The 14,097-nt window shown below is 31.0% G+C and overlaps 1 protein-coding gene across 3 annotated transcripts in view; it reads left to right on the top strand.

Moving 5' to 3' along the window:
- The first annotated feature begins 2,237 nt into the window (after nucleotides 1-2,237).
- LOC129920227 (cadherin-87A) overlaps nucleotides 2,238-14,097 on the top strand; it is a 115,204-nt gene continuing 103,344 nt past the window's right edge. Inside the window, exons 1-2 of one of the 3 annotated variants that reach the window (XM_056001486.1) lie at nucleotides 2,238-2,461; nucleotides 8,466-8,849. The gene's annotated coding sequence lies outside the window, so the exon portion shown is untranslated. Of the gene's footprint in view, nucleotides 2,462-2,634; nucleotides 2,654-8,465; nucleotides 8,850-14,097 lie in introns of those variants that run through there. The other 2 variants (XM_056001482.1, XM_056001483.1) reach the window with 2 other exon arrangements.

Raw genomic sequence — 14,097 nt, 5'->3', positions numbered from 1 at the left:
ATTAATACTCATTAACGTGTTTTTTTGACTTAAATGATATGAAAGTGTAAAAAACAACTTAAAAAACGAAGAAAATTGTGTTTGATGCAAAATTGTGGAGAAACGGTTGTCCGCAGAAAAAAAAGTTTTGAGACAAACTAAAACTGTAATAAATTCTTGATTGGTTGTAAAAAAAATCTTTCGAATAAAACGTTGTTTGGCAAAGATAGGGCCAGTTAAAGGACAAGAGAGCAAAAATCATAAAAACCGTGGTAACTCGAAAACGGGACGAAAACGAGAAAATTACCTCTTAAGTTTTTCGACTTCAAATGACCTCAGGAATCCATGGTTTTCATTTGGGGCGGTGACTGTGGGACACCCTGTATATATGTATTCGTGACTACCGTCACAAACAAATTCAACTAAACGCTTATGAGCAAAAGCAGTCCAACCATATATTTAGTTTTATATAAATACTGACCGCCACGAGGCTTTACAAAAAAAATACTCGAAAAAGAAGGCAATACTTTATAGCCACTTTAGTACAATAAAAGCTATTGTTAGAATAAGATATAAAATGTAACCTAACTTTGAAGACTCAATAAAATTCAATTCAAAATTCAATGACTACACTTTTAAGTTTTCACTTTTAAGGCCGTGTGTGAATTGTGCTAAAATTAGGGGTATTTTCACCTTGGTTAAAATTTTTCTACGGCAGAATTAAATTTAGCATATTTTATTCACGACGGAAGTGTCAAATTTTTAAAAAAAGGTGCAAATTAAAGCACACTTCGCACACGTCCTAAGAGGTGAACAGAATGCATCGCTTATGACTAATATGACGGGTGTCTAAAATGAGAAGTTTGTATGAAAGTCGCTCATTGGCAACAGAATTCAGCCGCTTGTCATTCATGGATTCACTCAAAAGTTTAGGAAAATTGCATCGTTTATAATAGACCCTGGATTTTACTTACTGTTTATTATTATTCCTTTTTTCTCAAATGGGTCAATACAACTACATATTTGATTAATAAAACGAAAAATACAAAATATAAAATTACAGAAAAGATACCTACAGCATTTTGTATAGGAAAAAAACGATAAAATTCATGATTTAAAATCAAATCAAAACTAATTAAAAAAAAAGAAAATTCTTTATTTGTTTTTTTTTTTTTTGTTGTTTTGTTAATTTCGATAAGATACATGTTAAAGAGCTATACAAGCTCTTCCAAAGCTATCTGTCAAATCTCACAGCTTCGCTAGAGCTTCGGTAAAGCCTCGTTTAAGCTTCTTATAGACCTTATAAATACATTCTTATAAAGTTTCAAACTTGTATAACGTTCTCCTTTTTCCATGCCCAACAACCTTACTAAAGTTAAAAAGAAGCTGAAATGTAGCTTCTGTAATACCTTTACCAAAACTGAAATGTTAGTTGGGCACGTTTTGTATAACTGGCCCTTAGAAAATGACGCGGATTTTTTTTTAAATGACACTAGCACTTTTGAAAATGACACGGCTCTCTTTTGAAAATGAGGCGTGGCACTTTTGAAAGTGACGTGGGAAATTTTTAAAAAAATGAAAATGTTGTAAATGACGTGTGTGTCATTTTTGATAAAATAAATTATCTCATTTCGAATGTGAAGTGAAATAATTTCCTATATACGTTATTTTTTTTTCTTACCTATGAAATAAATAAGTAAATAAATTTCCAATACGATTTGTGAAATTCGAATTTTGTAGACTTTAGCCAGAACTATAATTGGCGGATGGAGTCGGATGCTAATGTCAATTGTTGTTGTTTTCCATAAGTTTTCATCCGTCGAGTGCGGTTGCGAGCGCACTCGTCGGATGAAAACTTATGGAAAACAACAACAATTGACAGTAGCTTCCGACTCCATCCGCCAATTATAGTTCTGGCTTTTGTGTTTCAAGCTTTCATTAATCATATATCTCTGAACACATCCCTAATAAAAGTCATTTTCAATTTTCCATCATTTCACCATCATCCCACCTAAGAAAACCATCCTAAAAAAATAACACAATTTTCCAAACACTCCCCATTTGTAAATAAAAACATTATATCCATATACAAAATTATTTATATGTATTTGTTATAAACCTATAATAGTATTAGTTTTTAAACAAATGTCAAATAAAAAGAAAAAGCTCCAAAAAAATTATGACACATTCTCAAAAAAGAAAAACAAAACAACAAAGAAATATGAAAATAAGCTTTTTTCTATCACGCTAGTGGTAGTAAAAATTTTAATTCCAGTTAACCAGTGACATTCCATCGCTCGTCGGCCATACTTCAACTAGAGTGGAATTTTTCTCTCACACAAATCACAATTCATTCCGTTATATTTTTGCCGTATGATCGTATTTTTCGTCTCGCAAGAAAGAAGTGTGTTTCCGTAAAAGTGTTTGGAAAATACAAAAAAAAAAAATAAAGATAAAAAAATACAAAAATTTCCATTATCTCGTAAGTTTGTATCTTTCTTTTTTGTTTTTACTTCTTTTTGTCGAATGAATTAAACGAAAAAAACTATCGTCGTGGAACACAGAACGATCCACAAAAAAAAAAAAAAACAAGCCAAACAGTCTGTCAGTTTTGTGAGTCTGTGTGTAATTCAACAACGAAACGATAAACAACAACAACAAAAAAGCAAAACGAGTTTGTTAACTTGTCTCTATCAATTTCCTCCTCCTCCAGATTCTGTTCCCCTTCGTTGTCATCATTATTATATTATTGCACACAAGCTTATTGAGAAAAGTGTGTTCAATTTTTTAATTTTTCGCTTTTAATTTAATTACAATCAATTAAAATCTCTTATCTTCACCGTCGCCACCTTCTTCGCTCCGTTTTTTTACCCTCTCTCAAATCATCCTTCCTCTCATCTCGATCGTAGTCCGTTTCGTCGTCGTTGTGCGTTTATAAACCTATTCTTTCTTCTCCCTCGCATTATTATAAGTTCTTGTTCCTTGTTCCTCTTCTCTATTTCAATTCATTTTCCAGGTGTAATTGAATTAATTTTTACTGATTTATTATTTCTTCTCTCCTCCGGTTGTGTCGGTTCCCAGTTGCCCCCTCAAAACCTTGTTCTATCCATTTGCTTCCATTTCGCATGAATATTTTTTTTTTCTTTCTTGTTAATTTGATTTTTGGGTCAAGTGGTGGTGTTACAACCTTTTACAACCATTCGCCAAACAACAACACCATCGCACCGCCAAGAACCAAAAACGACGGTAGTCGGTCGGTATTCACCTCGCTCGTTCGGGTAGTGAATACTCTGAATAGTGATGAGATGAGAATGGGAATGATGTTGTAAATGCTTCTGAAGCTTTGAAGAGCTGAAATGGAAGCCCTGAACACAGGTCACAGCAGCCTCTCGAATATATTCAAGAGTGATGTGTGTTTCTCTCTATAAAATAAATAAAAAGAAAAAAAAAATACGCTTTGACGACAAACAAAGCGAGGGGGAACAACGACGACAAAGGCGACGATAACGCACAGTGGGACGGACGACCCATAGCAATAAATAAAAAAAAAATCAAATATTATAGTGATATATTGCTAATTCATCCCAAATATATTTAGATTCTAACTGCATCAAAATTATTTGCATTGACCAATTTGTGCAAAAGTTATAGAGCGGCAAACATTTTTTTTTTGTGTAATTTGTAATTTGTATTACTCCCAATTTTTTCCTAGGATAATAGAATATAGACATCATCAAGGTATTTAAAATAATGGCCCCTATTACGGTTGTCAAATATCATTACGATATTTGATATTTATCAACAAAATGAATAAATCGCTATTACCATGATCGACTATCAAAATTTTTGGTTAACTGTGTCCTGGATATAAAATTTGAAATCTATTGTGAATTATAGGGCTGCCAGACGTCCCGATTTCGGCGGGACAGTCCTGACATTGGGACCCTGTCCCAATATCTGTCCCGATTTACAAAATGTCCCGATATTGTCCCGATATATTCGAAAACTTTGGGGAAGAAAATCAAAGTCATTGCTAGGAACATGTGTGAAAAGTAAAATGATTGGTCCATTATTTTTTTGACTTTCGTGTATTAAAATTTTAAACATAAAAAGCTTTTAGCTTCAATTTATTCATTCTCAATTATTTATTAAGGGCCAATTTATTGAGCCTCCATTAAATTTTGAAATTTCTGGTTTTAGTTAAAAGCGTTGTTAAACTATTGAAGCCTTAAGTACACACCATTAAAAATTCATTTAATTCACTCTTCTTTAGTTAAAGTCCTTACTTTTAATGGGAACTTTAAATTTAAAACTCTGTTAAAAAAATCCTAGGGAATTTTTATTTTTTGAAAAATAAATCTGTCAAAAGTTTCGATTTTGTCAAATCAAAAAATATATTTGTACATACATATATTTGAAATTAAAGATTTGAATGACGAATAACATAACAAACATAAAAACTGGTGCGTAAACGAGGGTATCAAAATGCCAGTGTTAATCAAAAACTGAAGGAATTGCTATTTTATGAGATGACAATGTTATGCAGCATCGCAACCTGGCCGTGTTTCTTTGGAAGTGGAGAAGATGATTCGAGTGTATTGTGCATTTCTGCGTAGTAGATGCATTTTTTGTATTTGTGTCCATTTAAAATGAAATGAAAACGTCGTTTCTATTAAAACGACTTGTTCTAGGAGCGAAAATTTGTATTACTGATTTTCAACTTTAACTTCGTAGTTCCCTCCGCCCTTTGCCCCTTTTCATTATGGCACATTAATTGTTTTACTGGAACCTCAATTTTGGTGTCCCTGAGCGATTCTTTTTTGTGTCGTTTTAGGACAAACATATTAGGGTATATATGTATGTACATATGTCATAAATATGTATGAATCTAAACCGATTCTTAGCAATCGCCCGAGTGACGATAAATTGGATACACCATCAAATTCTGCAATAGAAATCCCAATAGATACAGGTGCATAAAAGCGATATTTAATCAGCAGTAGACCGATTCAACAGATAGGTATAACTTCATTGAAATCGTATCACAAAATTTGCAGAACTGTTAGGACTAAAAAGTTATTTCAACCATCCTTTGAAGACATTTCGTCCAATTTTTCAATGTTTATTTTTTCTTTTTCAAATAAAACAATAAAATAATTACAGAAATGACATTTAACGCTAATGGAGAGTGAATAAAATCATATCATGTTTAAAACCTCTATTAGCTCTAAATATCCTTCTTAAACAGTCGAATTTGGCTTTTTATCTAAAAGGGCTTTTAAATTTAATGCTCTATTAGTTAATGATGTCAAACTTCAAAAAAATTCTTAAAAGAGACTGAATAAATGAATTTTGTTTTTAAATTTGAAATTCCCTTTTTTAATGGAGATTTAAAGTTTAATGGAGAGTCAATAAATTGGGCCTAAGTCCATATTAAAAATTAAAAAAAAAAACTGTCAAATCGCATACAATTTTTAAAACTCCTTCTTTCAAAAGGAATCATTAAATTTAATGGAAATTGGTGCTTTATTAAAAGATTCATCACTTAATAGTTTTTTTTATTTTTTATGGATGAAGAATTTGTTATTTTTCTTTAAGTTTAGTTTTCAAAAAATGGAATACCAATGGAAAAGTTTGGAATCCCATTGGTCTATTACTTTTTTATTTCTTTTTATTTTTATAAATTTTCGATTTCATGTATTTTTTTGCCATCCCGATTTGTCCTGACTTTTAAAACCTGATGTCCCGACATTAATAAAATTTTATCTGGCAGCCCTATGTGAATAGTTCTTTTGATAAACTCGGTACTATGGATGTCAAAAATTTTGCTATGTACATTTTGTATGGGAAGTGGCCCTCGGTGAAATTGTCTGAAATTTTAGTATGTTGTTCTCTTGAAGCCCTTGATCAAAAGTCGATATAAGCAGAAAGTCGAAAAATGGAAAGTTTTTAAAATAACGAGTTTTTACCGATGACTATCTCAAACCTTTTAAAATGGAAAGTAACCTTCTATATTGTGTTTTGCGCTATTTTTTAGTAGAGTCCATAGGTTTTTAGGGTCGCTGAAACCGAATCCGTTCCAGATAACCTCAAAAAAGATGTTCGTTTCTTTTTTGATGTTATCTCGAAAACCTGACGTGATATGGCAAAATAGACTTCGAATCTGGTTTTAGCGGCCCGAAAAACATATATTTAGCATTGTCACACTATCAGTTCAACAACATTTTTTGGGATGTCACATTTTTTGAGGTTATCTTATAACCTGAGGGGATGGGGAAGAACGGACTTCGGATTCGGTTTCAGCGACCCTAAAAACCTATGGATTCCACTAAAAAATAGCGCAAAACACAATATAGGGCGTTAGATCCCTTTTAAAGGATTTGATATAGTCATCGGAAAAAACCCGTTATTTTAAAAACTTTCCATTTTTCGAATTTCTGCCCGCATCGACTTTTGATCAAAGGCTTCAAGAGAACAACATACTAAAATTTCAGACATGTTCACCGAGAGCCACTTCCCATACAAAATGTGCGGGGTCCTTTTCCATCAATTGCAAATTTCTTCCCGATAGATTTTTCTCATAATATTTTTTTTTTTTACTAAAAAAAACTTTGTTGTTGGACATTTTCAGTCAAATAGGTTTTGTGAGAAAAAAATTTGATTGCAATAAAAAAAGTTTATTTTCAATTGTCAGTGAATAATTTCGTCGATAGAATTATTTGTTGGAGAGAGCGAAAATTATGAAGAAATTCAATTTGTTGAAGCCATTATAAAAAGCAAAATACGATAGAATGAATGCTTCAAATCCATTAGACTTACGAGAAGATTATGTGGATGGTTTTTAATTTGAACTAATTGTTTTAGTTTTTTTTTTTTTTTTTACTGATTTTCCGACTTTCTAAAGAAGCATTTGTAGATGTAGGTACTCCGTAGTTATAGGAACTATCGAATAAAAACTATCAAACTATCGATAGTTGTAAAATATTCATTCATTCGATAGTTTTAAATCATTCATTCATTCATTTAGTTACTATTTTCATTAGAATAGTTTTTTCATTCGATAGTTTAGTTACAATTTTCATTTGAATAGTTTTTTAATACGATAGTTTTTTCATTCAAATAGTTTTCTTAAACGATAGTTTTTTCATTTGAATAGTTTTTGTATACGATACTTTTTATTCGATAGTTTATTCGATAGTTTGTTCGATAGTTTTTATTCGATAGTTTTTATTCGAATGAATAAATGAATGAATGAATGAACTATTCGATAGTTCAAATCATTCAGTTACTAACTATCGATAGTTCAAATCATTCGATAGTTCCCATCACTAGTACTCAGGGACATTAAAGTCAGACTTCCATCATTGAAGAAACAACAATCCATACCAAATGTTCTTAAATTAGCAACTGTCTTACAATTTTGTAAACAAAGGGGTTTTTAACTTAGCGTTGAAAATAATTTTGAAGTTGGAATGGCACAACCAACCGTATTGGTCATTCTCAAAGAAGTCTTAAGCGTCTTCGAAACGCACATTTGTCATATTTTACACTTTAATTTCTCACAAGAGGAAAAACGCAGGTCGAAAATACACTTCTTTGAAAAGAGTAGATTCCTCAATAAAAACAGAATTGATTTGTGTTGCTAACTATTCTAGCCCTAAATCTAGTAAATATTATTTGCTATAAAATATAAAAACCTTATTAAACAAATTATTTAAATTTTTTTTGGAATAACAAATCGCAACCAAGGCGAACAAACGACGAAATAAATTTAAAAGGGCCCATTCACAAATGTATTTTGATCAATGTTCACAATAGGGGCAAATTTATCAATTGACAAGCGTAATACAAAAATGTCTATCAATTGATAAGTTTATCGTTTATCTATCAATTGATATTTGACAACCATAATAGGGGCCAATATTTAGTAACAAGAAAACTTGTTTTTTGTTGCGTTTTTTTTATTCATGATTTTTTTTTAGTTTTTTGACTTTGAGTAAGAGTTTCTTTTTTACACCTAAAAGGCTCTCTGGGGTTTTTATGGTTTTATACTCAGTTAAGTGTCCTCTAAATGAATCAAGAAAAAAAATCTTGAGGCAATTTTGCGCCAAGTACTTAAAATCACGTTTTTTGGGTTCAACACCCCTTAGAAATTCAACAAATTGACTAAGAAGAGTCAACAAAAGAAGTGGAAGCTCAAATAAAGGAAGTTGCTAAATTTTATTGCCTCAAGATAAAGTAAAAATGAGAGCAGTCTTCTAAAAGACTTAATTGGTTCATGAGCGCTAACGAATAATAACTGAATTCTAGAAATGCCGATTTTTTCATACATTCGTCCCACTGTGCGATGTAGCTCTCTGTGACGAGAGTGACGACTACTACGTCAACAGGAAAAAAAAGTGGATTTTTCATATTTTCCTCTTGTGTTTTTGTTTTTTTTCCTTTTTCCTTCTTTTTTTTTCATTTTTTTGTGTGTTGATTTCCAGAGAAAGAAAGAAGTGTCGTCAATCGTTTGTGGTGGCAAAATGTGTGTTTTGTGTTGTTTTGCTTGTTGTTGCTCTGGAGTTTAATCTAACCTTCTAAAAACCCTCAACCCAACCACCCTCAAGACCCATTGAATAATCAAAAAAAAAAAAGAAAAAAAGAATCCGACCAAACCAACTGACAAACATCAAAAAGGAAGTACACCTAGTTTGTGTGTGTGCTTTGAGTTTCTTCATCACTACATCTGGAATAGGTGTGTAGAGCTAGCTAGCTGGGAAAAATTACGATGTCTTACTGAGAGAGAGAAATATCTATTTGAACCACCTCACAATACTACACACCAGCTTCAGCAGCAGCACCACCACACAACAACACATAATCAAAAGGTAAGTTGTATATCGTAATCTCTTTTTTTTACTTGTGGGTAGATTTATATTCTGTAATATTCATACAATTTCAGCTGTCCATATCCATGTCGAGTCCATGTCTGTCCATTTCCACGTCCATGTGTTGAGATGTGTTTATGGTTTTATAAAGAAGCATCATCTCCATTTCATAAAGAAGAAATCTTTTTATCTTTAAATAATTCTGTTTTTTTTTTCGTTTTTCTGTTTTATGTTGGTCAGTACTCAGTTACTGTGGAAGCTTTACTATTATTTACTTTTACAATACTACTCGATCAGATCAATGAGAGGGGGTATTGCCAAATCTGTAGTATTTAGTCTGAATTAGGGATTGAATTGAATGGGAAATGGTTTTATTTATTGAGAAGTAGGAAAGGTTATTGTTTGGTACCTATTTTGAATTTGATTTGAAGGAAAAACAAAAAGGTACCTATAGACTTTCGGGAACAGACAATTCGGGGAAATAAAGCAACTAAGGATTATTAAAAGAGTCGGTAAATTGGGTTACTTCCCGGGAAATAGCTCACGTATGCACTTATTTATCTCCAATTTATTACTCTTGTTTTTTACGGATAGGTAGGTACAAACTTATTTTTGCATTGCAAGTGTAAAAAATAATTAAGCCATTTCAACGATAACAAGTAATTTCATTATTCGGTAATTGGAATCGACTACTTATTTATTTCATGTAAATTTTTTGTTGAAAAAGTTAAAATGTCCACCAAAAAGGACAAAAATAAAAGCTACTATGTTTCTTCGGATGGAAATCGTATAGAATCAATCAGGAATTACCTGTATGGAAGCATCGCGAAAAGAAAACCAGACTTGTAGAAAAAAAAAATTAAAACGCAGACTAAATTTTACTAGAGAACATCTCCATCAAATTCCGAACTCTTAAAATTTGGAGTAAAGAATCCAAATTCAATATGTTCTGAAATGACAAAAGAACGTATGTCAGACATCATTGAATACAATTTGTTATAAGAGGTACGAAAAAAAAGGAATTTTTATGCCTCGAATTAGAATACGAATTCCGTGAAGGCAGTCTTATTCGTTTCATTGGGTAACATATTATTATGACCAAACTTTTGGCAAATTTTTAGTTATTGAACAACTGAGATTGGCGAATTATTATTATCCAATTATAGAAAAAAAAATATAATATTTAATATAAAGTTGATTACAATGTAGACTCTTATAAATTTCATGAATGAATAGTTAAAATTAAAATTAAAGAAATGTAAAAAAAAATATTAAAAGTTTTTTTTTTAAATTACAAAAACACTTTTTTAAATTGTTTTAATCTCTAAATAATGCATGCTATTTGATTTCTTATATAACAAAGAATTTTTGGAAAAAACATTATTTTTTGTGCATAAAAATTTTCGAATTTTTTTCTAGAAAAATTTGGTACCGTTTAAAAAAAAAATTTTTTTCATATATTTACGAAAAAGTTCAAGTAAATTTATCAATCCGTTTTGAAAATATGTAATGATTTTTCAAAAAAAATTTGAAATACATACATATTTTATAAAAATCCAAAATCGACTCTTTTAAAAAATGTTCTACTAAAATTTTTATTTAGTTTAAAATTTTAAACAAATCCAGCTTGGAAACTTTTGTTAGCCGCTATCTATTTTGATTGTCAATTTAAAAAGTCGGTCCATTGACATGGAATGTTAAAAAAATGTGTAAAAAAAGGAGTTTTGCTATCATCCAGAATTACGCTATTTTATCATTAATTTCATATTAGTCTTTTCTGTTACCTGTTACCTTCTCCTTTGTTTTATACGCCGATAAAAATGACACTCAATGTCGTGCGTGGTTATTAACCCTAATTGCTTTAATTCATTTATCAAATAATTACTCAAGATTGTGATTTTCTAAATAAGAATCGAAATTTAATTTTAAGAACCAAAACTTTCGATACTTGCCGTATGACCAAAATGGTTATTTTTCTCAAAAATGGTTCTAACAATATTGATTAACAAAAAAAAAGTGAACTTTCGCCGACAAGATCTTATTTTTTAAAATAAAACAATTTTTTGTTCCATTATAAACGGTAACTTCCATTAGATAAGTTTTCTTGTTTGCTGACTTTCTAATTGTATTTATTTAATCAGAAAACATAAGTATAGTAAAACATTTGTAGTTTTTAAAGAAATACTTAGTACAATGCGGTTATCATGTATGTTTTAAAAATGCTTTATATATTGTCTAATTTTTTTTTTTGCGAAAACGGTTCTAACGATTTTGATTGAAATCTGCTCACATAATCAAAATGATTGCAATTAAACTGCGTTTTTAGTTTTTCTCGAAAATTCAAATAACAAAAAAGTGGTGTTTTCATAAAAAATAAATTAGAGACAATGCCTTTACTCAAAATATGTGAAAAAATCAAAATCGAAAATTTTGTAGTTAGGGCCTTTACGAAATTATGGGCAGTATACTTCATCTATTCAACTCAGAAATCTACAAACCTAACCGCTTTATGAAAGCTCCAACCGTTTTAATTAGTGATGAAGTTCCTTTCAATATCATGGACCAATTAGTTGTCTAAGTGTGTCAATTATTTTTCTGACAGCCAATCTAATCAATCTAACCAAAACTATCCTAACAGTATGTTGCATATAACTTTCCCATTCCAAGAAGTTAATTTAAAGTTCAAAGTGAGATGATTGCGTTTGACAGCTTTATGCATTCACATTCAAAACGAAATCAACTTCAGTTTTTATTTTGTTGGTTCTGTTCGGTTACTTTATGAATAATAAAAAAAAACTGGCTTAAATCGTTAGTTGTAAGTCTTCAGGCTTTTTTCATTCAATATACAAGCCTATAATTCTCAACTCCCAAAATGTCGATCAATAGTTCTCTATTAAAAGTTACCGCCTACAAAGGAATGCTTTTTTTTTGCTACTATAAAGTTTATTAAAAGTATTTATTCTCTTTGCTAACGAGTAGGCTTTGTACATTTTAGGTGAATGATTGATTGTTACTGACATGTTATATACAGTTATTTTTTTTTTAACTGAAGAAGAACTATCAAAAGCACTTTGAGTAGGTTTCATCAACCTAATTCAGGTCACAAATTCCCAGAAATATAAATAACCTGATAAATATAAAATCTATTGCATTTGACATTAAATTGAATTATAGATTCTCAGAAAAAAAAAAAAAAACATCAATTCAATTGCAATATTGTAATCCTAATTAAATTTCGTTTGACCTTTATAAAACATTTTGATGAATTATAACGAAAATATGGAATTCAGCACTCAGTAACAACAACAAATGTAATATGAGTGTAAATCTGACAGAAAATGACAGTGTTAATGCAAATGAAAAAAAATCAAAAAAGAAACATAACCAAATTTAGATGAAATTCAATGACGCCAACCGCTTGACAATCTGATTAAATTAAATTGTGGGCATAGTGCGATGTCGTGTATCGTATTGCGTACCAGCTTTGATTACATGAGCTTGAATGTGCTGCTTCTTTATGCCACTCGCCAAGTACATTAAATGCATAACCTTCACATAACCAAATATTATGTACAACAACAGCCACTAAGTGACAATGTGAACAGCGATGCTTTCAATAGAAGCACTTAAGCAGTATCAACTCTATTTGATTAGGGCTTCAATACAAAGTCTCGGAAGCAATTTTTAATTTTCTTTATGGAAGGCTTGAACCAGAAGATTGGAAGTGACATTTTCCGAATGAAAAACAAAATGATCTGCAAAGTTGACAAATTCTCTCCAATAGTGGAGACTTCTCTTTCTTTGCTAAAAACACACCGATTTAAGCCTTCATTTCAATCAAGAATCGTTTCTAGCCTTGATCTTAATCAAGATTCGATCCAACCACAACATTGAAGATGAAAAAAAAACTTAACAAATTTCATAAAAACAACTCTCCACTTCTGGCAACACTGATCGCACTAATAGTTCGAGGTTAAAGAAGGTGTTTCTTTGCTGGTTTCATTCCATTTTTTTTTTTTTTGGTTTGCAATTTTGTTTTTCTTTTTTCCTGAAACCTCTAGTATAGTATATTCCTTTTCTAAACGTTGTTGGTTGGAGCCAAACTATATAGCCACAGACAACTATCATAGCACATAGTCATAGTCTCTGTCCAGGCCGGCCGTCCGTCGTCATCGTCATTGTGGTCTTAGTAGCTTTTGCCAACGAGACATTTTTATTTCCTCTTTTCTTTCCTCATCTCGGTCTCGGTTGGTGATGGTGGTGGTACTTGGTCTTGGATGTTAAGAGGTTTCATTTTCAAAACACATCTCGTCTATCTTTCTCTCTCTTGCTTGTAGAGTTAAGTTGGTGTTTCTTTGGGGATTTGTGTGCAGCGCCAGCAGCAGCAGCAAATACACACAAAATTGTGTGTGCTTTTTGGGTGTTTTTGAGGAATTTCATTTTTTTGTTGGGGATTTTTCGATTTGAAGGAATGTAAACATCTCAAATGGGGTTTTCTGGTTCAGTGCTCTGGCAAGCAAGCAATGCACAATCTTCTTCTATACTAGGTATCTACTACTTCTTCTAGAGAGTAGGAAAATGTCTCTTCTGTTTGTCTGCCTTATAAACCTCTTTTTTTTGTTGTTGTTTTTGTTGTTTTTTTTATTTTTTGAAGCTTAGCAAAAAGTATGGTAGCAAGAAGCAGCAGCAGCAAAGTCGACCTTCGAACGATATACGACAAAGCACAAACAAAGAGCTTGACTTCGTTTTTAATGGTGTTTTCTGTGTTTTTTTTTTCTGTTTAACTTGTTTTTTCTTTTTTTTTATTCTCTCTTGGAATGGGGAACCGGTTACATATTTTTTTTGTTGTTGTTTCTGTTTTTTTTTTTTTTTTTGCAAATCGTAAGCATTTTTTAAGCGCTTTTTTTTGTAGCTCTTGTATATTGTATTGTTTGGAATATTTGCTTTTGAAAGAGATGAAGTGTATGCAAATTAGAGAGAAGAAACAAAAAAAAAAATGAGTCAGTAAGTAGAGAGAGAAGTTATATAACGGTGTCTTTATCTTAAAATTCATTTACCACCAATTTAAAAATACAACAACAATAAAAAAAAACAAGAATTTGTAAATAATTTGAAGAATTTTTGATTGTTGGTCTTTCATTTAATTAAAATAACGTCAAATGACGAAAAGCTTAGAAGACTTATTAAAATGCTGACTGGCAATAGACAGAGATAAAGAATGAATCAGCGTTGATGCTTTGAGAAATCT

Source organism: Episyrphus balteatus, chromosome 4, assembly GCF_945859705.1.
Source record: "Episyrphus balteatus chromosome 4, idEpiBalt1.1, whole genome shotgun sequence".
NCBI lineage: Eukaryota > Metazoa > Arthropoda > Insecta > Diptera > Syrphidae > Episyrphus > Episyrphus balteatus.
The sequence above is the reverse complement of the archived record's forward strand: the minus strand, read 5'-3'. Positions and strand labels throughout refer to the sequence as shown.